Source organism: Hypanus sabinus, chromosome 20 (assembly GCF_030144855.1).
Source record: "Hypanus sabinus isolate sHypSab1 chromosome 20, sHypSab1.hap1, whole genome shotgun sequence".
Classification (NCBI taxonomy): Eukaryota; Metazoa; Chordata; class Chondrichthyes; order Myliobatiformes; family Dasyatidae; genus Hypanus; species Hypanus sabinus.
In genome coordinates, this window is record NC_082725.1 from 47,998,845 (window position 1) to 48,026,024 (window position 27,180).

General features: G+C 41.8%; 1 long non-coding RNA gene across 1 annotated transcript in view; it reads right to left on the reverse strand.

The window, feature by feature from the left end:
• The window catches only part of LOC132378505 (uncharacterized), a 300,183-nt gene that overhangs the window by 217,425 nt on the left and 55,578 nt on the right, over nt 1-27,180 (reverse strand). Inside the window, exon 2 of the long non-coding RNA XR_009507063.1 lies at nt 13,171-13,255. This is a non-coding gene — a long non-coding RNA (uncharacterized LOC132378505). The remainder of the gene's footprint in view (nt 1-13,170; nt 13,256-27,180) is intronic.

Genomic DNA, 27,180 nt, shown 5'->3' on the forward strand with positions numbered 1-27,180 from the left:
CAGTTTTGGTCACTGAATTACAGGAAGGATATTAATTAGGTTGAAAGTGTTCAGAGAAGGTTTACAAGGATGTTGCCAGGGCTTGAGAAACTGAGTTACAGAGAAAGGTTGAATAGATTAGGACTTTATCCCCTGGAGCGTAGGAGAATGAGGGGTGATTTGATAGAGGTGTATAAAATTATGATGGGTATAGATAGAGTGAATGCAAGCAGGCTTTTTCCACTGAGGCTAGGGGAGAAAAAAAAGAGGTCATGGGTTAAGGGTGAAGGGGGAAAAGTTTAAAGGGAACATTGAGGGGGCTTCTTCACGCAGAGAGTGGTGGGAGTGTGGAATGAGCTGCCAGATGAAGTGGTGAATGCAGGCTCACTTTTGACATTTAAGAAAAACTTGGACAGGTATATGGATGAGAGGGGTTTGGAGGGATTTGGCCCAGGTGCGGGACAGTGGGACTAGGCAGAAAAATGGTTCGGCACAGCCAAGAAGGGCCGAAAGGCCTGTTTCTGTGCTGTAATGTTCTATACAGATACCTGAGCATTTCTTATCATACCACAGATGTGTGTTATGTAAGGACGCATGCATGAAAGAGTGGGCAAGTATGATGGTGAGAGGGCGAAATATATCAGAATATGAGCTGAAGATTGATACAGTATGAAATGGTGTGTAAATGGATACTTGTGTGTTTTTATCATCTCTCCTTGTGTATACCTCAAATTATGTAGGTCATGAGGTGAGATCAAAAATATTAAATCATGCTATGAAGATCCAAAGCACGATTTTCATTATTTTGGATTTATAAATCCAAAGTTGAAGCATAGAATAGACCAAACAGAAAGATATTAACAATATTAATATTTTATAGTTGAGGAAAATGGGCCCAGGGATCAATTTCATCAATGCAGACCAGAAGGAGTTGGGAAACTAGATCTAACAGCAAAACTGTATGAATTAAAAATGAACTTTAAAATAGATACTTAATGCATGAGTGTTCTAGAAATCCTTCATTTACTTTAATGTGGATCAGCTCTTCAGAATAGTCTGGGAAAATGATGTAGGCCAACCAGAATTGGGGGAAAGACATCAAACGATGTGTACAGTGGTATATTTAGTCAAGTAAAGTATCTTGCCAAATTCTCTTCCAACTTGACTCAGAATAGCGACCCTAAGTGAATGGTAGCCTGCCAAGAAGGAAACAACTAACTCTCTGTAACTAATATCAGTACAACAACTGAGCAGGTCAAGTAAACTAAAATGTTTCGTTTTGGTCAGGCAGCAAGCCCAGACGAATCTTCTGATAGATGGCGGTTATTTCTCCCAGCTGGATATCAGTTTGAATAAATTGCATTTCAGCTTAACTTTGCTTTCATTTTAATTGTATTGTGATAATATGTTGCAAGCTGAAGTAACTGTATAGTCAGCAAGTTTAGAATAATAATTTGCCTGCTAAGTAAACTTCTAACTTTAATCTTGGATATAAACCTAAGATATAAAAATATCATACTGAATGCACAAGCTATTTTTGCCTTAAGCCATTTTATAGTAAACATCTTGTAAGTCACCATCTTATAAAGCCATTGCTCCTTTAAGTTTGAGAAGCGGTCACATGCTGTTTGATGATATCATCATTCGCTGTGTCTTCTTCAGTAGGATGAAGTGGAAATATTATTCAATAATCACAGTCCAGGGACCACACAAGGATTAGAATGTGAATTACATTATATGTTTTTAATGTGCATTATACAGTAAGTGGCAATAAGTGGAATCTACATTGGTACTATAAACTATAAAACTCTGATACATGAAAGAATTTTAAAATTTTGCATGGGTGTATCAAAATACCTTCCAGACCAAACACACTGGCTTTAAATTCTGCACCAGCTGTGGATCAGGACTCCATTTATGGAAATCTAAGAGAGAGGAATTTGAAACCTCTTGTTAATCATAATTACTTCAGTAAACAATTACTCTACGAGGTTGTGACACTTTTATTCTCTGTCTCAGATCCAAAGCGGCAGCTTTTCATCTCAAGCCATTAAAATGCCTAAAAATATCATGAGGGAATAGGAACATAGGCAGCATTTGCTTTCAGATTCCAGAACAGTTTTTATTCAATACGGAATCCTCTTTCCCATATTAACAATGCCAATTCATTTTTGAGATCTTACCTCAAATCCCCCCACTCTTCCCTGCCACCTCGTTTCATTTGGAATCCTCTCTCCTCAGCAGGAGTTAATTAATCACTCATTCAACACCCTGATCTCTCACCCAAGTCATAATTAGTGCCAACAAATGATCTTACCAATTCTGAACCAGCACCTTTTGGCAGGGAACTAACCAATCAAAGGAAACTCTGACCATAGAAGCATAGAAAACCTACAGCACAATACAAGCCCTTTGACCCATAATGCCATGCCAAACATGTACTTATTTTAGAAATTACCTAGGGTTACTCATAGCCCTCTATTTTACTAGGCTCCATGTACCTATCCAGGAGTCTTGAGCATAGTACACCAAGTGGGGTCAGACCAGGGTCCTATAAAGCTGTAACATTGCCTCTCGGCTCTTAAACTCAATCCTATAGTTGATGAAGGCCAATGCACCATATGCCTTCTTTGAGTTTCCTATGGATTCAGACCCCATAATCCCTCTGATCCTCCACACTGCCAAGAGTCTTATCATTAATTCTATATTCTGCCAAAATATTTGACCTACCAAAATGAACCACCTCATACTTATCTGGGTTGAACTCCATCTGCCACTTCTCAGCCCAGTTTTGGATCCTATCGATGTCCCACCGTAACCTCTGACAGTCCTCCACACTATCCACAACACCCCTATACAATGTGGCATCAGCAAATTTACTAACCCATCCCTCCACTTCCTCATCCAGGTCATTTATAAAAACCACAAAGAGAAGAAGTCAAAGAACAGATTCTTGAGGCACTCCACTTGTCACTAACCTCTATCCAGAATATGACCAATCTACAGCCACTCATTGCCTTCTGTGGGTAAGCCAGTTCTGGATCCATAAAGCAATATCCCCTTGGATCCCATGCCTCCTTACTTTCTCAATTTGCCGTGCATGGGGTACCTTATCAAATTCCTTGCTGAAATCCATACACACTACATCTACCGCTCTACCTTCATCAATGTGTTTAGTCACATCTTCAAAACATTCAATCAGGCATGTAAGACACGACCTGCCCTTTACAAAGCCATGTTGACTACTAATCATATTAAACCTCTCCAAATGTTCATAAATCCTGCCTCACAGGATCTTCTCCATCAACTTACCAACCACTGAGGTAAAACTCACCGGTCTATAATTTCCTGGGCTATCTCTACTCCCTTCCTTGAAAAAGGGAACAACATCTGCAATCCTCCAATCATCTGAAACCTCCCCCGTCCCCATTGATGATGCAAAGATCATCACCAGAGGCTCAGCAATCTCCTCCCTCACCTTCCACAGTAACCTAAGGTATATCTCGTCCAGTCCTGATGGCTTATCCAACTTGATACTTTCCAAAAGCTCCATCACATCCTCTTTCTTAATATCTATATTCTCAAGCTTTTCAGTCTGCTGCAAATCATCCCTACAATCGCCGAAATCCTTTTCCATAGTGAATACTGAAGCAAAGTATTCATTAAGTATCTCTGCTATCTTCTCCGGTTCCATACCCACTTTTCCACTGTCATACTTGATTGGTCTTATTCTCTCACATCTTATCCTCTTGCTCTTCACATACTTGTAGAATGCCTTGGGGTTTTCCTTAATCCTGCTTGCCAAGGCCTTCTCATGGCCCCTTCTGGCTCTCCATATTTCATTCTTAAGTTCCTTCCTGCTAGCCTTATAATTTTCTAGATCTCTATCATTACCTAGTTTTTTGAACATCTCGTGAGCTTTTTCTGCTTCTTGACTAAACTTTCAACAGCTTTTTTACACCACAGTTCCTGTACCCTATCATCCTTTTCCTGTCTCATTGCAACATAGCTATGCAAAACATCATGCAAATATCCCCTGAACATTTGCCACATTTCTGCCGTACATTTCCCTGAGAACATCTGTTCCCAATTTACATTTTCAAGTTCCTGCCTGATAGCTTCATATTTCCACTTACTCCAATTAGATGTTTCCCTAACTTGTCTGTTCCTATCCCTCTCCAATGCTATGGTAAAGGAGATAGAATTATGTTCACTATCTCCAAAGTGCTCTCCCACTGACAGACCTGACACCTGACCATTTCCCAATATCAGATCAAGTACAGATCTACATACTGTGTCATGAAACCTTCCTGAACACACCTAACAAACTCCACCCCATCTAAACCCCTTACTCTAGGATGATGCTAATCAATATTTGGGAAATTAAAATCTCTCGCCATGACGACCCTGTTATTATTATATGTTTCCAGAATGTATCTCCCTATCTGCCCCTCAATGTCCCTGTTACAATTAGAAGGTCTATAAAAAAACACCCAGTAGAGTTATTGACCCCTTCCTGTTCCTAACTTCCACCCACAGAGACTCAGTAGACAATACCTCCATGACTTACTCCTTTTCTGTAGCTGTGACGCTATCTCTAATCAACAGTGCCATGCCCCCAGCTCTTTTGCCTCCCTCCCTGTCCTTTCTGAAACATCTAAAGCCCAGTACTCTAAGTAACCATTTCTGCCCTTGAGCCATCCAAGTCTCTCTAATGGCCACAACATCATAGCTCCAAGTACTCATCCACGCTCTAAAGCTCATCTGCTTTGTTCGTGATGCTTCTTGCATTAAAATAGACACCTCAAACAGTCTGAGTGTATCTCTTCTCTATCATCTGCCTATCCTCCCTCTCACACTGTCTCCAAGCTTTCTCTATTTGTGAGCCAACTGCCCTTCAACCATCTCTTCAGTTCGGTTCCGACCCCCCAGCAATTCTTGTTTAAACTCTCCCCAATTGCCTTAGTAAACCTCCCTACCAGAATATCAGGCCCCCTTGGATTCAAATACAACCCGTCCTTTTTGTACAGGTCATGCCTGCCCCAAGGGAGGTCCCAATGATCCATAAATCTGAATCCCTGCCCCCTGCTTCAATCCCTCAGCTATGCGTTTACCCTCCACCTCGTTCTATTCCTATACTCACTGTCGTGTGGCACAGGTAGTAACCCCGAGATTACTACCTTTGAGGTCCTGCTTCTCAACTTCCTTACTAATTCCCTGTAAACTGTTTTCATGACCTCCTCCTTTTTCGTACCTATGTCATTGGTACCAATATGTACCACGACCTTTGGCTGTTCACCTTCCCACTTCAGGATATTGTGGACACGATCAGAAACATCCCGGACCATGGCACCTGGGAGGCAAGCTACCATCCGTGTCTCTTTTCTGCGTCCACAGAATCGCCTGTCTGGCTCCCTAACTATGGAGTCCCCTATCACTGCTGACATCCTCTTCCTTTCCCTACCCTTCTGAGCAACAGGGCCAGACTCTGTGCCAGAGGCACGACCACTGTTGCTTCCCCCAGGTAGGCTGTCTCCCCCAGCAGTACGCAAACAGGAGTATTTATTGTTAAGGGGGACAGCCACTGGTGTACTCACTATAGTATCTGACTCTTGCCCTTCCCTCTCCTAACTCTTACCCACTTGTCTGTCTTCCGAAGCCCCGGTGTGACTACATGCCTATAGCTCCTCCCTATCACCTCCTCACTTTTCCTGCCGAGGCAAAGTTCATCGAGCTGCATCTCCAGTTCCCTAACCCAGTCCCTAAGGAGCTGCAGCTCAACATACCTAGCGCAGATGTGGCCATTCGGAAGGCTGGGAGTCTGACACTCGGCCTCACAGACATACTTCCTATTCCTCACAAGTAGCTTACCTCACCTTGACCCGTTGAACCAACTCTGTCTCCCTCTACTCTGTCATCCGCTTCCTGATGCCCGCTCTATAAAGCTGTCTTCTTTTATATTCTTCCCGCCGGTCTAGCTAGCTGACGTCCACAGGCTTGAGCAGTTGTGCCTCGAGCAATTTTGTTCTTCTCCAAGAAGGTCAATATAAAGCCAGTTTTGACATCCCACCTTTCTTCTTGGGCAACCTCTCAGGGTCAAAGTCCAACTCTAGTTCCAAAGCAGCTGATGAGTCCAATATGGGCTTGTAATCTCTACCATTGGTTGGTTGAGAGGTGCTTGACTGGGTCGGTGGCTGATTTAGATGTCTCATATGCCATTTTCTCTTGACTTCCACATTCCACTTGCCAAAGATACTGATGGTGTTTCTTGACTTCATGTAAAATGTATAAAATTAAAGGAAGCCATTGTGACCACCACAGCTGTGTGAACCATAAAGGAGCCACACCATCTTCCAGCATCAGATCCATAGCCCTGCAGTCATTGCTTGTCAAGTACAAAACTAAGTGAAGGTTTTTCTGGTTAACTGGGGCATCGGTTAATCAAGACAACTACTTATTAAACAACTCTTAAAGAGCAAAAACTTATCGATAAAAGTAGCCAGGATCCCCTTCAATTATTTGGGACAATATGCCACTTAATTGAGGGAAAAGAAGGCTGCCAAACAGTTGCTAACTAGCATCAGTCATGTGCACTTGCATGACCATTAGACACCACACTGTGCTTAGAGAGTACAGTTTTTAAATAGCGGCAGTTACTTGTGTTTGTGTTCACAAATCTCCGATTTGTGGCACTGATAGTTGGTGAGTAGCAAGCAGTAAGGCAACTCAGAACTATTTTGTTCATGGGTGGTTTCAAGCATTCAAGCATGGAGATGCCAGAAGTGGCCAGAAGTGAAAATGAAATAATTTCACTACTTCAACAAGTTAGAAACTACGAAGAATATAAAGGTATCGACAATCACCTTGAATGTTACAATAAAAATGAAGATTTGGAGGATGCAGTTCTCAAAGACATTGTATGAAAGCTGTCCAATATCTACACTAGATGTCTGCACTGATTTTGTTCACTTTTTACAGTCAATCAAAGGAACACGGCATACTCTGGATGAATTCCTCCATCAATAACTTTTAGGAACTAATGCACAGTTTTTTAGAACTGCATTGGTAGTGTTCTAATTTGTTCTGCTTTTTATTTAGATACATAATTTATTACTCATGGTAGCTTAAACAGTAGTCTATCTTTTCTATATCTTCTTAACTGTTAACTGTTAACCATGAAACATCAGCTAATCAGGAAGGACACTTAACTGATCCAAAATTGATGTGTCACAATTATCTGGAAACCACTATACTTTTTGGATTGGATCAGTGTTCCTGTCCCTTGTAGGCAGCGAGTTCCAAACCCTGACCAACATCTGAATGAAAATGCTTTTCCTCAACTCCCTACTAATCCTTCTAAAAATCACTCTAAATCTCTGATCACCCCTACCGCCCGCCATTTCAAATCCTTCTGTAAAGAGAAATAGGCCCTTGCTATTTACCATCACTCTCTGATTCTCTTTAGTTAAGTCTCCCATCTATCCTAAAATAGTGATCTGGTTTATCCAAAATGTTCTAATTGTCTGTCTTTTTCCAGTCCTATCAATATCCTCACAAGTCTCCTCTATACCCTGTCGAATATTCACATCCTTTCTGTAATATGCTGACAAAGTTGTGATCTAATTAGTCTTATGCAGAGTCCTAACCTTCATTATTGTTTAGGAATTCAGCAAGTCAGGAAGTATTTATGGAGGGGAATAATCACTCAGCGTTTTGGCCAACAGCGTTCATCAGGACTGGCAAGGAAGGGGGCAGAAGTTGAAATGAGGAGGAGGCTATTCTGTTGGGGTCATCTATTGTATCCAAAGCAACTGGTATGGTCTAATCAACATCGGTAACACCCGACGTAGATAGACAGACCACTTCATCAAACACCTTCACTCTGACCGCCACAAAAGGCAAGATCTCCTGGTGGCTACCCACTTAAATTCAACTTTCCTTTCCCATATTTGTATGTCTGTCCATGGCTTCCTCCACTGCTACAATGAGGCCAAACTCAGATAAGAGGAGCAAAACCTCATATTCAATCTGGGCAACCTCCAACCATATGGCATGAACACCGAGTTCTCTAAATCCCATAATCAATTCCCCTCTCCCTCTTCTCACCTTTTCCATTCCCCATTCTGACCCCTTCTCTTCTCTTCATCTGCCAATCATATCCTTTGATTCCCCTCTTCTATCCATTTCTTCCATGGTCCACTCTCCTCTCCTATTAGATTTCATCTTCTTTAGCCATTTACCTGTTCCACCTATCATCTCCCAGATTCTTACTTCATCCTCCCTCCTTCACCAACTACATTACCTCTTACCTGGTCTCACCAGTCATTTGCCTATTTGTGCTCCTTCCCCCTCCATCTTCTTATTCTAGCTTCTTCCCCATTTCCTTTCCAGTCTTGATGTCCCAGCCTCAAAGGCTGACATTTTATTCCTTTCCTCAAAGGCTGACTTTTTATGCTGTATGACTTGCTGAGCTCCTCTAGTGTTTTAGTGTGTTGCTCAAGATCTCCATCATCTGCAAAATCACATGTGTTTATTCATTATTCTTACATTCTATGCCTCAGTCTTCTCAGATGCTCCATCTCCATGTTGAGTAGACATTTTCCAGACATACTCATAAGCTGATGATAAAGATACATCTTTTTTTTCCCCAAGGGGACCTTCAGAATATCCTTGAAGCATTTTGAGTGTAGCTACATCAACACTCAAGAAGTCTGATGCCACACCAGCCATAATAACCTACTTGATACGCACCATCCCCTGTCATTCACTCACTCTACCTGTGATGCACAATAGCAGCTATTTGTGCCATCTACAGGAAGCACTGCTGGACCTCACCAAGAATCCTGAGATAGCACCTTCCAAGTCCATGACCAGCTTGGACAGGGGCGGCAAAACCACTGTCAAATGGAAGTTCCCTCCAAGCCACACACCCATCCTGCTTCGGAAATATGTCACTGTTCCTTCCAAACCCTGGGTTGTAGCTCTAGTCATGTCTCAAAGACCACAACGGTTGAATAAGGCAGCTCACCACCACCTTCCCAAGGGCAACTTGCAATGGACAATTAAACGTGACTCAATCTGCAAATCCTACATTTCTTCAATGAATAAAAGTATACAGAATTACACATTAGAATACAGAGACACACACTTTTTCTCACTTATTGAATACTTCCAATGTGCACTTATTCTAGCGGTCTCTAACCGCCAAAGCTGCTGGCAGCAGATTGCTTGGAAGAGTCCTGCCAAGATTCCCAAAGATGCAATTAAAAAAGTGCACATATTTCCTCGAAACACTGGGTCAATTCTTGAAATCCTTGTACTCCCTTGGTCTCCCCATGTCCCATTCTCCTATAATGCCAACTGAAGTCAATGGGATCTTGACCTTCCTTGTTTGATAGCCCATGCACAATGTTCCACAACTTAAATAGCAACAATAACCAAGTTTCAGCAGGTCTCAGTGTATCAAGATTCTGCCCTATACTGAAACTGGACATCAAAGTTCGAAGTTTAAATTTATTATCGAAGTGCATAAATGTCACCATATACAACCTTGAGATTCATTTTCCTGCAGGCATACAGTTCTGTGCAAAAGTCTTAGGCAAATATCTATAGGTACCAGAGACCTTTATACAGCACTATAGTAATTGTATTTATACACTGTATTGGTGCAAAGAAAAATCATGACATATGTGAATAATGATTCTGCTATGGGTCTCATCTGATATGGGTACTGTGGACTGAGAGTGTGAAGGGAGCAGAGAGAGGGGAATTGTGGTTGGGAAAAGGGGAAATGGGCAGCACCAGGGAGAAATTCTGTAATGATCAACCTGGAGGCTCCTATCCCTTCATTCTGATGGCCGCAGTGAAAAAAGAGCATGACCTGGGTGGCGGAGTTTCTAGATCAGGGATGATGCTTTCCTGCAACAGAACTCCATGTAGATGTGCTCAATGGTGGGGAGGGCTTTACCCATGATGCTCCACTACACATGTATAGAAGTTTAGCAAAATTTTAAATGACATGCTAAATCTTTGCAAACTTCTACGGATGTGGAGGCACTGGTGTGCTTTCTTCGTAATGTCAGTTAAGTGCTGCGTCCATGACAGATCCTCAGAAATAATAACACCAAGGTACTTCAAGCTGCTGACCTTATCCACCTCTGATTCCCTAATGAGGACTGGCTCTTGGAACTCTGGTTTCCTTCTTCTGAGGTCAATAATCATCTCCTTGTTCTTGCTGACATTGAGTAAGAGATTGCTATTGTGGCACCAGTCAACCAGATTTTCAGTCTCTCTCCTAAATGCTGATTCATCACCACCTTTGATTCAGTCAATGACAATGGTGTCATCAGAAAATTAAGTATGACATTGGAATTGTGCTTAGCCTCACAGTCATACATATAAAGCGAGTAGAGCAGGGGGCTAAGCACAAGCCTTGTGGAACATCTGTGCTGATGGAGAATGTAAAGGAGATGTTGTTGCCAATCCAAAATGACTGGGGTCTGCAAGTGAGGAAATCAAGGACCCAGTTGCATGAGGAGATATAGAGGCCTAAGTCTTTAAGCTTATTGATTAGTTTTGAGGGGATGATAGCATTGAATGTTGAGCTGTAGTTGATAAAGGGCATCCAGATGTATGCATCTTTGCTGCCCAGATGTTCAAGGGTTGAGTGAAGAGCCAATGAAACGGTATCTGTTGTGGATTTTTTGCAGCTGGTAGGAAAATTGGAGTGGATCCAAGTTGCTTCTCAGGCAAGGGATGATGCATTTCAACACCAACCTCTCAGAACACTTCATCACTGTGGATGTAAGTGCTACCAGGCAATAGTCATTGAGTCAGGCTACCACATTCTTTTTAGGCCCTGGTATAATTGATCAGCTGGGCACCTCAGAATGCTGAAGCAAGAGGTTAAAGATATCAATGAACATCCCAGCCAGTTGATCGGCACAGATCTTTAGCACTCAGCCATCCACCTCTCCTTGGCCAGCTGCTTTCCACAGGTTCACATCAGCCTCAGAGACTGTAATCACAGTATCATCAGGGGCTGTGGGAATTCGTGAAGGGTACCTCTGTGTTTTGATGGTCAAAACAAGCATAGAAATCATTGAGCTCATTTGGGAGTGAAGCCTTGTTGTCACCTATGTCACATGATTTTACTTTGTAAGAAATAATAGCATTCAAGCACTGCCACAGTGGCAAGCATCCTTCATTGACTCAAGTTTATTCTGGAACTGCCACTTGGCCTGTGTGATGGCTTTCCAAAGATCATACCTGGACCACTTGTATCTTACTTGGTCGACAGACCTGAATGCCTCTGATCTGGCCCTCAGCAGGTTGTGGATCTCATGGTTCATCCAGTGTTTCTGGTTGGGGAAGACCCTCAATGATTTTGTGGAGACACTCTTATCTGTGACTGTTTTTATCAAGTCTGTGACAAACATGGTGTATTTATTCAGATCCACAAATGAGTCCTCGAACACAGCCTGTGACCACCTCTTTGTCGTCCTTATCAAGGTGAAGCACTCCTTATAAATTCAACTATCCATTATGCATCTTTTTTTCAATTTCCATTGGATTTGTAGAGATTTTTTAAATTCCTTCTCTAAATAATAATTTTTGAGTTAATTATTTAAAAAGCGAATTTTGTATCTGCTATCAATGGGCAGAGAGGTATCAGAGAGCTGTCAAGGGTGTTGACTGCAATTTTTCATCAATATAATTTAGACTATTATTTTTATTCCAAAAAGGGAGAAAAAATATCTTTGCATTAAAACACTCTTCTCAAATTTGACTCTGTCTTAAACAAGATGAAAATCACTGAGCCAGAGGAACTGGTGCTTGTTTTTGTATATTTATTACAAATTTTTGATAGTGTTATAAAATTTTAATCTTTGAACCTCTGCCAGAATTTCTCTTTGCCATACTAATCAACGTGGAATGCAGTGGGATGTTATCTGCTCTTTCATTTTTATTAGTATTTCCAACCAATTATGATAAAAGGTGAAAAACCTGTTGGTGAACTCAGCATGGAAACGCTCCGTGAGAGGTGGCACTAAACTTCAAGATCCTGCTCAGAGTCAGTCCCTTGCTGATGTTGAGCTAGTAAAATCACTGAGCAGCCATGAAGTTTGTCTTCAGCACCAGGGGTTAGGAAAAGGCACTACATTAATGTGTTAAGCCCATACAGACGTTAATTGAAGATAACTGGGATAACTAAGATAACTAAGTGAAGATAACTGGGCTCACAGCGCCCCTGTAACAATCAGCCTCCCTCCAATTCCCTAAACAAAATCACTGTAAAGTATCCATGCCCATTTCGGGTGAAATTGGCCAGGTATTTTAAATGCTCCAAGAATCTAGCTTCTGATCTAAATCCCGAACAGCAGAGAGCAAGATGTTTCATTAACTGAGACATTTTCACATGTGAACACCATTAGTGGCTTATATCCAGCAGAGTACGGCAGCTTCCAGATTCGTCTTCAATCCATTTCAGACTCTGGATGTTGCTGCCGTCCCTAATTGTCCCAGAGAAAGAGATGACGTGTGGCCCAAACTAAAGTCATTTCAGTGAGGTGGTTAAGACAGAACAAGGTTATATCCTACTGCAATTTACTGAAGTTGATGAAATTGTTTAACAATATTTCTGTGTTTTTATATATTTTAATTTATACTGTAAAAACTAATTTGCTTAATTCTAATTTGCTTTTGAATGGTATAAGCATCTATAAACAAAGTCTTGGCAGCAAATTAGGGAAGGAGTGGGACTTAAACAACTTGTCAAACTAATTCTCTGGGTGGGTACAGACCACTTTTGATCAGCAAAGTCTTGCGTTCCACCAGGCCTCAGTGCTTAGCCAGGAGTCAGCTTCTTCCCCAGATAAGTACATCCCACTGACACCTCAAAGTGGCAGTGGACTTGTGATCTTTAGAGTGTTGCCTGCCCACCTTTCAGGAGAAGATCTGCACCAATATCCTTCTTTAAATTAGAAAAAAACTGAGATTTTTGTCACATATGTTTAACAGTTGTTTTACAGTGTTGTCACGTAACGTTTTTGATAAACAGCCTTGCATTCATGCCGTTGTTTTCAGAAACAAAATAACAATTTCACATCATGGAACTGAGTTGTTTACTTTGTGAAGCAAAAGAATGGATTAAAGAAACAAGAAGTTCGAAAAGTCTTGAAAAATACGCACAAGTTGCTGGACGAACTCAGCAGGTCAGCGTTGTCTTTGGAGGGAAGTAAAAAGCTGATGTTTCGGCTGAGATCCTTCATCAGAGCTGGAAAGAAAAGAAACAGAAGCCAGATTAAGGTGGAGTGTGTGTGATGGGGGCAAGTGCAAGCTGGCAGACGATCAGTGAGACCATTTAAGGGGAACAGTGGGTGGGTAGGGGAGGAGAGATGATGTAAGAAGTTGGCAGGTGATTGGTGGAAGAAGTAAAAGGCTAAAAATGAAGGAATCTAATAGGAGAGAACAGTGAGCCATGGACTAAAGGGAAGGAGGCGGAGGACAATTTTGAGTGTGGTGTTGCCCAAATTTTCCAGCATCTGCAGAACCTCTTGTGTGAATAGTCTTAATGTTAAAACTGTGATGGAGCAAGTAGAACTTTCTCCTCCTGTTCCACTGAACCTTTTAAGCAGTAAAGTTTCCTCTTGCTACACTGCATTCCTCCTTGCTCCTGCTCTTATTTTGAATGGATAATGCTGAGTGGGTGGTTGGGAGGACCGCTCTGTACCCAGTGTACTTTTTCCAAGGTTACAAACAGCACAACAGTCTCCACTTCTCATGGATAGTTTTTACTCCTAGTAGCCACAGAAAATGGAGATCCTGTTACAGCCTACTGTCGACAGAATTATACAGACAATGTGTTACATTTGTATTCTGACATTGCTTCTGGTGGTTACAACAAGCTGAGGAACTTCAAAGCAAGCAGTAGAAGAGACATATGGCAGCCACATGGTACTATCACCTCAGGGTGAATGTGCCTATGTTGCAGTATCTTTTCAATGATCCTCCCCGCTGCCACCTTCCACACCCTCAAAGACCAAGCTTATGTTCTCTCAGGAACATTTTGTGATTGCCTAGCCTTTAAACAAGGTGTCAAGCTGATGCCTATATCTAAACCATCAAGAAAAGAGATGACCCAGCACAGCTTTTCCCTTGCCCATGAGCTAATCACCCTGTGTGGGTAGGAAAGGCTTTATCATTCATGAAAACAATGCTTAATGCCAACAGCAGGTGTAGAAATTCATTTAACACTGACATACCACACCACAAGGTCTTCCCTCCGCAGCAGGCATTTCTCCACTTTAAATTACTAGAGGCACACGATTGCATAATGAACTTAATTTGCATATCCAAATTACATCCAATTAACCAAATACATCACTCTGTAATGGTATAATTATACACTCCAGTTTCCATTGGATTTCCTGTTTCAATTAGAAAGCTAAGGAGCTCTAATTAACCTGATCTACATATGGAAATTGCACGTAATCAGCACAATCCATTTATGCATCCTCCAATTCTATACCTAACCTCATTTTTTTCGTACATGAGCTGCACTTCTAGATTACAATAGTTCTCCAAAACTGAATTGTGAAGTGGCGTATCTCGCCTGATTTCATGTCAGGACAAAAAGTCAACCTAGAAGTTACATAAATGGAAAAGTACAAGACTAATTCATTAAGTTATTAGTAGTGACGCAAGATGAAAAGTAAGCATTGTGATGGTATTGGGTTTACTCGCCATGAAATTCTAAACTCGTACAAAGACTTTAAGCCCTATTGGGTATAAATAGCCACATGTACTCTCACTAAAGGCAGCTTATCCTGTATCTACCCAGTCTTCAAAGACTAGTTCACATCCCTGTTTATTCTCCATGGCGAGTTTAGTTGCCAAAACCCATTTGGAGTGTGGTCCCCTCACCCTACCAAGGAGTAGATACTTCCAACTAACAAAGTAGTTTTAAACATAATTCATTTTTTATTATACTTTTAAATCCAAACAGAATTCTTAAAATCCATTTAAAATTCACAGAGGATTTCTATCTTCAACATTTCCAAAATACAAACCCTTTCTAAACACGAAGTTCTTCCAAAACACAAAGGATTTTCAAAACACACAGCATTTCTAAACCACAAATGATTTCCAAAACATAGGTATAATTCCTATAAGCTAAGAAGAGAAATTAATCATCCATTGCAGAAACCTAAGCCAGTGAAATGGATTCTAGTTCACTCCATGTTTTATTCATGCTTCTTCTTGTTTTTGATCATTTCTAATTAGCCTGAATTTCTGACTACTTTCACACTGTTTTTTTTTGCCACATAGGTGACTTCACGAGTATATGATATCTCTTCAGGTACCCTTCTTACACGAAAGGTCTAAAAGCTTTTTGCAGCAACATAGATCTCAGCTATCTACTAATTCTGTAAAGCTAACTTCCTTGAGTATATAAAACTTCTAACTATAAACACATCAGTTATTGCTAAATGATATTATCCATCTGGTCTGCTGAAACAAGTCAAATTAAATAACCCATTGTCTTCTCCTGCATCTCCTCAGCAGTACTAAAGCAGGTGTAGTGAGTTAGCATCTACTCTATACAGACAGAGTGTCTGCTATATACAGAGCTTGTTTGCAAAGCTGCTCTGTACAGTGCTTTGTTTCAACTTCAAACTGATTACTGCTTTCAATTTACATTTTTAACAACTGAGGACTAACTCCCATTTATGATCAGAAACTAAAAAAGAGAAATGGTAGTTGGATGGTTACCTACAACTGTTTGTAATCTTACAAGTGGCAGCTGCTTTGTTTCGAAAGCGAGCTTGGCAAAACATGAGACCCCCAGCCTTAGAAGCAAATATCCATCACAGCATGAACACAAAGATAGAACGACATGACTGAAACATCACCCCCCCCCCCTTTTGTTTTTTCTGTGTACCTACTACAATTGTTTAGTGGTCAAAGTGATCAGAACAACAAATATTAGTTGCGTTCATATAGTGACTTTAATGAAGTCAAACATCTGGAGGCACTTTGCACTATGAGCCACATTCAGAGCTGTTTGGGCGGTTGAATATGTTTTAAGAAATGCTTGAAAGTGAGGATGAGAGCTACAGATACAGCAAGGTCAATGGAAGTAATTCAAGACTGTAGGATCTATAGCAGTGTTTCTAAACCTTTTAGACACCAAGCATGGGCTAGCTAAACTCCTACAGTCTCTTAAGACTCAGCCATTTTTGTCTACCTTTTCTTGCTGAATGTATGCACTTAAGCTCAAAGTGCACCTTTCAGAGCTTAACTAAGTTGAATAACCTCAACCTTGCTGAAATTTTGAACAGGTAACAAGAAAATATGGAGAAAGCCTTTAGCATGAATTAGGTGTGGATATTTTTAAATAGAGGCCTTATTTCTCTGGTGCAACAGGGAAGAAAGAGTCCCTTGCCTTTTATATGTATTCCATTCCCAAGTAAACTGCAGACGACAATACATCACAGAAATACAACCATTACAGAAATACAGTTAAAGGCATTATACAAGATTAAACTACATTCAGTGGCCACTTTATTAGGTATACCTATACCCCAGCTCGATAATACAAGTATCTAATCCACTGGTAATGTGGCAGCAACTCAATGGATGTAGTCATGGCCAGGAGGTATAATTCTTGTTCAGATCAAGCATAGAATGGGGAAGAATAGGATCTGAATGACCTTGACCATGGAATGATCGTTGGTGCCAGACAGTGTGGTATGAGTATCTCAGAACCTGCTGATCTCCTGGGATTTTCACACACAGCAGTCTCTGGACTTTACAGAGAATGGTGCAAAGCCAAAAACGCATACAGTGAGCGGAGATCTGTGGATGAAAATGCACTGTTATTGAGAGAGGCCGCAGGAGAATGGCCACACTGGTTCAAGCTGACAGCAAGGTGACAGTAACTCAAACACCATGCGTTACAACAATGGTGTGCAGAAGAGCATCTCTAAATACACAACACATCGAAGTGAGCCTTGAAGTAGATGTGCTCCAGCAGCAGATGACCACACGGTCTCCACTTCTGTACCTAATAAAGTGACCATAAGTGTATCTCCAATTTTTATATGTTTTTTATGTTTGTGTGTTTTCATTAGATTGTTCAAAGTCATTTGCAGAAAATCTATTAGCTTAAAGAAATAATCCACAGTACCTGCTTTCTAAACTCACATGGACTGATAAAGCAATTCATGTGAACCAGGACTTGTCCAGGGACTAATTGTTGAGAAATTATTGTGTTGCCTTTATGGCATTTGTTTAGTTTATAATATTTTTGCTTTAGTAATTCGTTTGTTAGCATTTTCTAGTTAAAGTTAGGATTGTTTAAAGTAAATTTGTTGTCTGTGATATATCACGGCATGCGATGACGTCACATCCGGTTCCGCCGCGTCTTGTGGGAAAATACCGGTTTGGAGAAACAGGAAGCAGGGGGCTCACATGTGCAGGATCAGCACTAGAAAGGTTGTCTTTCTACGCACTAGAAACATAGTGAAGCAATGCCGTAAGTTCATGAGATAATCGATATGTTGAATTAAAATGTTAATGCTGATTCTGTTAAAAGTAATGACGGTTGATAAGGTTTATGTTTTCATTAGTTAAAGAGTTGCGGATAGTTTGTGTTGAAGTGTATTTAAAGCAGTCAATGGCATAGGTAGATTCTGACTGTATGCTGCATTTTAATGGAATGTAGTTGTTGTGGTTTACTTTTGCAAGTATTTATGATGTAAATGTGATATCAAGAAGGAAACAAATACTGTACAAATCTTGTATTGTTTTATCAACAGTTTTCACCATACGTTAATGAGAAAGAGTGAACAGTAAATGGTTAATCTTACTGCAATCCTGTTTTCATTGACTACGGTTTACCTCGGTGTTTAGTTCAGCGTTCTCTTACACCTGAGCGAGAACACTACAGTGAAAAAGCGGCATTATCAGGTGTTTCAAGTGCTGCAATGACAACTCGATTCAGCATCAAATCGTTGCCATCCAGCGACAGGGACAGTAGGGCATCATCAAGTAAGGCTGCCCATGCAAGAGCTAAAGCAGAATCCGCCAAGGTGCGAGCGTTCTACGCCAAACAAGAAGCAAAATTGAAAATGGAAGCGGCTGCCAGAGAAGCCGAAAACCAGAAGGAAGCGGCTGCCAGAGAAATGGAAAAGGCTGCCAGAGAAGCCGAAAACCAATTGGAAAGGGCAAGGATAGCGGCAGAGTTAGAAGTGCTGACGCTGGAACGAGAAGAAGAAGCTGCCAGGGTGGAAGCAGAGTTCACAGAAGATGCTGAAGAAATGCATGATCTGGTTGACGTAAAATCTACTTCAGAAAAGACCAGATTGGAACGCACAAGCAACTATGTCCGCTCTCAAATAGACCGGAAGATTCGTTCTTCCTCTCCATACTTATACAATAACGTCCCACTTCATGAGGAGTCTCAGAGAGGCCCAATTGCATCACATCCATCTGACGAAGACAATTTACCCTTGCAACTCTGCGATGAGTTCAAGAATGAAAGGGTCGATGACAAATACTTCTCGACACCAAACTTACCAGATTTGGCGAGAAGAGAGGCACAGGCCGAATTCAGAACAGCAAATTCCATAACAGATATACGCCCTCAGTCATATACCTGCCGACATATTTCCCCAGCCCGCATGCCACTTGCAGTTGAACCCATGGCACAGTATTTAGCACAATGAGATCTCGTCACTTCAGGACTATACCAGTTTGACGATAAACCTGAAAATTACCATGCATGGTACTCCACATTCACCAACGCTATCGATGGAATCCAGCTCAGAGCAACCCAAGAGTTGGATCTTATGGCGAAATAGCTGGGAAAAGAATCATGTGAACAGGTGAGACGCATACATTCAGTGTACATCAACAACCTCAAGCTAGCCTTACGCAAAGCATGGGAGAGACTTCGGGAGGGCTATGCGGCCCCCGAAATTATTGAAGCGGCACTATACCGATATCTGGAAAATTTTCCTAAGGTGTCAGCCAAGGACCACATTAAGTTAAGAGAGCTCGGAGATTTACTCACAGAGATTCAAGGCGCCAAAGAAGATGGCTACTCAACTGGGCTAGTATACCTAGATACTCCATCCGGGATTAGACAAATCGCAGACAAGCTTCCATTTGGGCTGCAGGACAGGTGGGTGTCTGTTGCCTCAGAGTACAAGGAAGAGAACAATGGTCGATTTCCTCCCCTCGAGTATTTCACTAGGTTTGTGTGCAGGGAGGCGAAGAAGCGAAACGACCCTAGCCTCATGGGTCCAGGAAGCAGTACAATTTACACCAAGCCAGATAAATCCATTTCAAATAATTTCAACATTAATAAACCTTCTCAGTGCTTAAGACTGAAACCTTTACAACTAACAACGACCCTAGCAAGAGCTGTCCATTGCATAACAAACCCCACCCCCTCAAAAAATGCAGAACGTTTAGGGAAAAATCCTTTGAAGAGAGGATGGCCCTTCTCAAGGAGAAAAGAATATGTTTTAAATGCTGTTCCTCGACCTCTCACTTTGCCAGAGAGTGTACGATCGCCGTGAAGTGCCCGGAATGTAATAGCACTAATCACGATGGGGCCATGCATCCCGGCCCGTTACCGCAAACTGACAACGCTCCTTCATCCCCACAACAGGATGGTGGGGAGGGAGAGGCTCACTCCAGGACAACTGTTGTCAGCTCGAGCTGCACAGAAGTTTGTGGTCAAGCTCAGACAAGCCGTTCTTGTTCAAAGATCTGCCTCACTAAGGTGTACCCTAAGAGAGCCAAAGACAAGGCCATCAAAGCCTATGTAATTCTGGACGATCAGAGCAATCGCTCACTAGTCAGTCCAGAGTTCTTTAACTTGTTTAACATTGAGAGTAATCAGTTCCCGTACTACCTTAGAACTTGCTCAGGCAGCATGGAAACTTATGGAAGGAAGGCAGAAGGCTTCCAGCTCGAGTCCCTGGATGGTAAAGTCGTCATCTGTCTCCCTCCACTCTCAGAGTGCAATGAAATTTTGAAGAACCGCACTGAGATCCCGATGCCAAGTGCAGTGCTACACCAGCCACATCTCCACCACATCGCCAAACACATCCCAGAACTGGATCCAAAAGCAGAAATACTCCTGCTATTAGGAAGAGATGTTCTTCGGGTGCACAAGGTTAGGCAGCAGGTCAATGGACCACACAACGCCCCCTTTGGGGCTGGGCTGGGTGGTGATAGGAGAGGTGTGCCCTGGCAATGTACACAAACCGACGGTTAACACATTCAAGACCAATGTGCTAGAGAGTGGCCGCCATTCAATTTTTCAACCCCGCACAAGTGTCACGTGTATTAAGGAAGCACGACGAGACTTCAACAAATGTAAAGTAACTGACAAGACGCTGGGTCAGTCAGTCTTCCCTCAAACTGAGCATGATAATAAACTTGCTCCATCAGCTCAAGATGCTACTTTCTTAAAAACAAAGGACACCAAGGTCTTCAGAGACGAACCAAATAATGGGGTCGCCCCATTGCCGTTCAGAGAACCACGCCAGTGCTTGCCAAACAACAAAGAGCAGGCAGTCAAGCAGTTCACGTCCTTGCAAAAACCCTGAAAAGGAAACCTGAGATGCAGCAATGCACCTGATTGACCCATGAGGTACTGTGCACACTAATGGCAGAGGTCACAGCCTTTATAAATGCACGACCACTCCTACCTGTATCTTCTGACCCGGAAAACCCCTTCATACTCTCGCCATGAATGCTCCTTACGCAGAAGGCAGGAGCTCCCCCTCCACCAGGGGACTTCTCTGATAAGGATTTGTACATAAAGCAATGGAGACAGGCCCAGGCTCTGGCAAATCAGTTCTGGTCTCATTGGAGACAGGAATATCTACCTTTGTTGCAACACAGACAAAAGTGGACAGAACCCTGCAGGAATCTTCAAGTTGGAGATTTAGTCCTGCTCAGGGACAAGCAAATCGCCACAACTGCTGGCCAATGGCCAGAATCACTGCCACATTCCCTAGCAGGGAAGGACATGTCAGGAAGGTTGAGTTGAAAACTACCGACCAAGGTGATGTGAAAATTTACCAAAGGCCAGTTACAGAAGTCATTCTACTTCTACCTAAGGACCGATTTAGAGACTGAAGTTTTGTATTCTGTTCATTGTGACCCTACGAAGGTCAAGCGGGGAGTGTGTTGCCTTTATTGCATTTGTTTAGTTTATAATATTTTCACTTTAGTAATTCGTTTGTTAGCATTTTCTAGTTAAAGTTAGGATTGTTTAAAGTAAATTCATTGTCTGTGATATATCGCGGCATGCAATGACGTCACATCCGGTTCCGCCGCGTCTTGTGGGAAAATACCGGTTTGGAGAAACGGGAAGGAGGGGGCTTGTGTGTGTGCAGGATCAGCGCAAGAAGAGTTGTCTTTCTACACACTAGAAACATAGTGAAGCAACGCCGTAAGTTCATGAGATAATCGATATGTTGAATTAAAATGTTAACGCTGATTCTGTTAAAAGTAACGTCGGTTGATAATGTTTATGTTTTTGTTAGTTAAAGAGTTGCGGATAGTTTGTGTTGAAGTGTATTTAAAGCAGTCAATGGCATAGGTAGGTTCTGACTGTATGCTGCATTTTAATGGAATGTAGTTGTAGTTTACTTTTGCAAGCATTTACGATATAAATGTGATATCAAGAAGGAAACAAATACTGTACAAATCTTGTATTGTTTTAGCAACAGTTTTCACCATACGTTAATGAGGAAGAGTGAACAGTAAATGGTGAATCTTACTGCGATCCTGTTTTCATTGACTACGGTTTACCTCTGTGTTTAGTTCAGAGTTCTCTTACACCTGAGCAAGAACACTACAATTATCAAAGATCAAAAATGAAAATCAGAGTTAGATTAAAGTTCAAAGTACATTTATTATCAAAGTATGTACAAATTGTACAACCTTGGGATTTGTCTCCTTATAGGCAGCCACAAACCAAGAAACGCAGAAGAACCCAGTAAAAAAAATCACAAACACATGTGCAGAGAAAGAGAAAAAACACATATCATGCAAATAATAAAAGCAAGCAACAGCATTCAGAATGAAAGTGAGTCCATAGATATGAAGCCCAGAGCAGCCAGACTAGGCCCACAGCCTCAGCCTCAGTTCATCACGCAATGGAGCAAAACATCATAGAGTTTGCAGACATGAAGCCCAGAACAGCCTAAAGCTTTAGAGCAGAAAAGAACAAAGCAAATGCCGTGGAGCAGCAAGCAGAACCGGCCCCAACCTCTATGCCGGTCCCAACAAACACAAGGATATTTCAATCCATTGGCCCAGCATTTAAATCATCCAAACACTGGATGGTCTCTCTCTCTAAGACCCTATCGCATCAATGTTCTCTGGGCCTGGACCCCCCCACCACATTTCGGCCCATACCCGACCTTTTCAAATCGGCCTGGCACTTGCATTGATGGTTCCTCACTCTCGGTTTGGATGGATGGGCTCCGAAACTCCTCCGTTCTGATTTTTCTCCACTTCGCACACCACAACTCTGTCTCGACTTTGCTCCAACCACTGCTCCGTGAGCATGCCTCAGCTCCCTTCAACTTTGCATCACACGCCTCAACCCTCGAGTCAGCCCCACCTTCACTCACCTCTTCATTGTTTGTGATCATTTACCGCAATTTTCCACAGTAAAGGTTTTGTTAATAAATTATTTGATTGAAGTTGTTGCTTCATGAACCACCAACAGGCTGGCATTTGTCTTCCGTAGTGCGATCTTGAACCATTATTACAGGATATAATTGGAAATACAGTACAGGTGGTTAAAGAGGTAGAGGAGGAGGAGTCATAGAGGAAATTTAAAGCAAGGGTATGAATTTTCCACATCTTTTGCCATATATGAGTTAGCAAGGACTCCATTGATGCTTGCATGGAACTTGGTTTGCACTAGATGTAAGTAGCAGAGATCTGACTGAACTCCAGTTTTGTGGTGGAAGATATGAGAGTGGCTCAAACTGGATTGGATAATGAAGTCAAGAGCTAAGAAAGAAAAAGGGTAGAGTTTTTACATAGATGATGGCATGAGGATAGGTGTGGCCACCCACCTGATCAGTGGCAAATCCTGCAGGTTCCCCATGGGATATTTGTTTGTTGCTACTCTGCCAGGGTAGTTGAAAATGGACTACAAAATAAAGTTTCATGGTTTTTAAGTTTTACACAGAATGTATAAATTATACAACCTTGAGATTTGTTTGCTTCCAGGCAGCCACAAAGCAAGAAACCTGAAAGAACCCAATTTAAAAATAAAATAAAGACCAACACTAGATGCGCAGAGAAAGGTGAAACAAAAACAAATCATGCAAAGAATAGAAGTGTGCAATAAACCTTCCGAACCAAAATGATCTCAATCCCAGAGCAAACTGGAGTAGGCTCAAAGCCTCCGTCTCGGTATCAGTCCATCATACTAGTGGACAAGGAGCACAGCAGCCAGGGCGGTCTTCACAGCCTCAGAACCATGGACAGAGGAATGAACATCACGGGAGAGTGAATGAAATCGACTCTAGCCTCCATTCCCAAAACACTGTCTTTCCATTATATCTGGTCCAGTGTTTAAAATTACCGTATCCAAACAGCATATCATACCTCACGCGAGGACCCAGGCACCACTGCAGCGAAAGGCTCCGGGCCTAGAACACGCTCCCACTCTGGGCCTGTTTTACAGGCATTGGAGCTCCTCTGCCTCAATTTCTCCTCTCCAAATGGCTGACTCCACCTGCGCCAATTCTGCAACATACCAGCACGGTTCATCCCTCGAATTTGCTTTGCCTTCACTTGCCTCGTCATTGTTTGCAGTAATAATTCAGCACAATTTACTTCAGAAAAGGTGTTAATAGGAATGTCTATAGTCGAATTCCTTGCCCTTTAAACTACCAGTGAGCTATTGCACACATTCAGTGCCCTATTAAACCAGAAGTCCAAATTGAACTTACTAGTGGTCACATTAGACCCAAATTATTTTTACTTCAGACTACTTATGGATAAACTTTGAAATTCTGGAGATGCTTTCACGTTGAAATAGATTTGGAGACAAGCTACTGCAAAAAGAAATGACTGGCATTGCTGTGCACACACCATCCCAGGATGTTGCATGGAGAGGGAGCCAGAATCACTGTGGCACCTGTCCAACTTCAACAAGCACAGCCCTCAGAAATACTAGCTATACACTAATTGGCAGCTGTTCACCCTGCTGCACACAGTACCTCATGCCTGTATGAAAGCAGCAAGCAGAGGACATTCATGAGAGAAGACATCTGTTTCCATCCTCAGAAGGTGAAGCTTTACAATCCAGATGACCTGGGTTTGCCTCTCCAAAGATGAAATGAAAAGATTGTGACAGTGGCCGTGCTACTGTGGAATTCACTTACAGAAGGAAAACTGGAGCAATTTAGTACATGGAAAAAACAATCCCCTTCAATTTGCAGGAGTATATTATCCACACCGAGTCAGGAGAAGACCAAGATATCACATAGCTTGCTCTGGCTGCAGCTGGCTGAATTTTTTTTTTTGATTAACTCATTAATCACCACTAATCTCAGCCAATAGTTGATTTGTGCCTGAATGCAGACAGATATTTTAAAAAAATCATCAGAAATAAAGTATTACTTTGTTATTTGACATCCAATTACAGCACATTTGCAACCAGACTACTGAACCATTAATATCAATGCTATTAAGCTACCCATCCAAAAGGACGGTGTTTTGTATAATCTTTGAAGTCAAAGGTATATAAATAATACTGGACATTGCTGCTGAAGGACCACCATCATTGATAATAACACGCAGTCCTTTTCAAAAGAATAATGTAGCTATGCCTTAAAGGGGTTGACCTAACTAGCTCTTCGTTTTTGCCAGTCTGGTTTCTGGATTAGATGGAAGCTTCATCTTTCATACTAGCCGCACAGAAGGCCTTTAATCTCATTGATGACCCGGTGTAATCAACTATGCTTTTAACCACACAAAACATCTCAGCTGCTGGTGTTCAAAGGAGTCTGTCCACAACAAAGCAACTAAGGATCCTCAACTCAAATCACTCACACAGAAAGGCTTGAGGAATTAGGATCGATGAGCATAATTTAACTGCTGTCTGTTTACAAACTGGGGAGAAAAATTTTAGGGGCAAAACAGTCAGATCTTCTGCTGTCTTCTCTGCAGTTTGGAGAGAAGTCAGGAAAGCTTTGAATTCAAGTCTTTGACCTAATGAATCCACTCCTAATGGACAGGAGATCAGTGTCTGGGAATGAGCAATGTTGCAAGAACCAGCATTTCCCTAAGACAAATTAAAGTATCCAAAATCTCATCGATTTACCCACAGCCGTTAGCAAAAGAGTCAAAACTTCAATTTCCAATTCTACCAGCTAAAAATCAGAGTGCACTACATTAGCAAAAGAATGGGCTGAGGCAGAAGTGTACAGAAGTGCAAAATTTAAATGACCTAATTTAATAAATTGCAGGACCATGACACAGTGGACCAAAATATCTGTTTTAATTGAACTCTGAGGTGCCATTTACATAATGAAAGCAGACACAGTTCACAAGTTCACCATCACAGTTAGCTTCAGGCGTTGGCTTCATCCTGACTGAGACTGAAATGTTTGACTTAGTTTAGTGATCAAGGTCTCTTCCCCCAAACCCCCCACCCCTGCTCCCCCCTCCACCCACTTTGATACAAATACACAGGTGAAAAAAGTTAAGTCTGGAGAAAACCCAGGAACATATACTGAATATCCGTCCTACAGAAAGTGTTGCTGTCCGTTGGTCGGTGGTACGAATGATATTTGGTCCTCATCAAGGGCTCTCTGTGTGTGCCTGAGTGTTTGAGGTGAGGGGGGTGTGTGTGTGTGTGTGTGTGTGTGTGTGTGTGTGTGTGTGTGTGTGTGTGTGTGTGTGTGTGTGTGTGTGTGTGTGTGTGTGTGTGTGTGTGTGTGTGTGTGTGTGTGTGTGTGTGTGTGTGTGTAAATGGCTGAATCTGAGAGGAGTTGATGAGAAAGTGTTTCAGATATGTGAGTGTGTGTGTGTGTAAGACAGAAAGAAGATTTCAATTTTTTTTGTAAAATCTTTAATACAAATACTACATTTATCTTACAACATTATGAGCTCCGAAATGTCATCAATCTAAGATTCAAAGATAATTTCATTCTCCTCTGCCTTTATACTTTTAAAAAAGGGTACAAACATTCACCCCACCCGCCTGATCAATATTAAACCCCACAAGCAATATCAATAAAACAAGGAAACTGTTTCAGGATTTTACTGTTTGAGGGACCTTGCTGTGCACAATTTGACAGCCACCTTTCCTCCATTCCAACAGTGACTGATTACACTTCAGAAGCTCTCCATTGATCGCGAAAGGCAATGGGCAGTCTTATGCTGCAAAATGCACTATTTAGATGCAAGCATTACTTTCTTTTCTCCTTTGTAGATAATAATTCCTTTGTAGGGCTGTTTTAAAATTGGTTATATTTGCAGAAATCAAACTTGAGACTGCAGAAAATCAATCTAAATTCGGCTTTGTTGGGAAATGGGTAAAATGTCAATAAAAGAAATTGCTGCAATTATCTAAAGAGACAGGATCACCATGGGAACACGACTGTGCACTGTAGATAGGGCAAGGTGATTCGGTACAGCATGCCATTCTGGATTACCACAAGCAAGCATTAGAGAGCTCCAGTTAGCCAAGAACGACATCAGTTTGAGCCAATGTTAATTCACATTCCTTAACTAAGGCTGTGCAGAAAACTGTATTTATGTGAATTGCTAAGAAAACCATCAACACAAAAAAAGTGCTTGTCTTTCAATGTCGGCTTGATTTTTTCCCCATAACTTTCAATGCTAAATATAAATCTAGCCAAATGCATTTTCAAGGATTGTGCTATTTCTGAAGCAGCCCCTTGAGATTATGGATGACTTGTTTCCAGTCTCTGACCTGTCTCCTCTGGGAGAAGTGGGGCTCTTGGACCCCACCACAAGTAGAGCAATAACAGTTTTGAAGGGCTGGTGAGTGTTTTATTTGCAAGCCAGTGTAATCCTCCCCCTATATGTCCCTGTGCTCCTGTGAAATGGACAAATGGCATTCTAAATCTCACTGTGGACAGCAATGTGAGAAATTCTCACCGGTTGTAATTATTT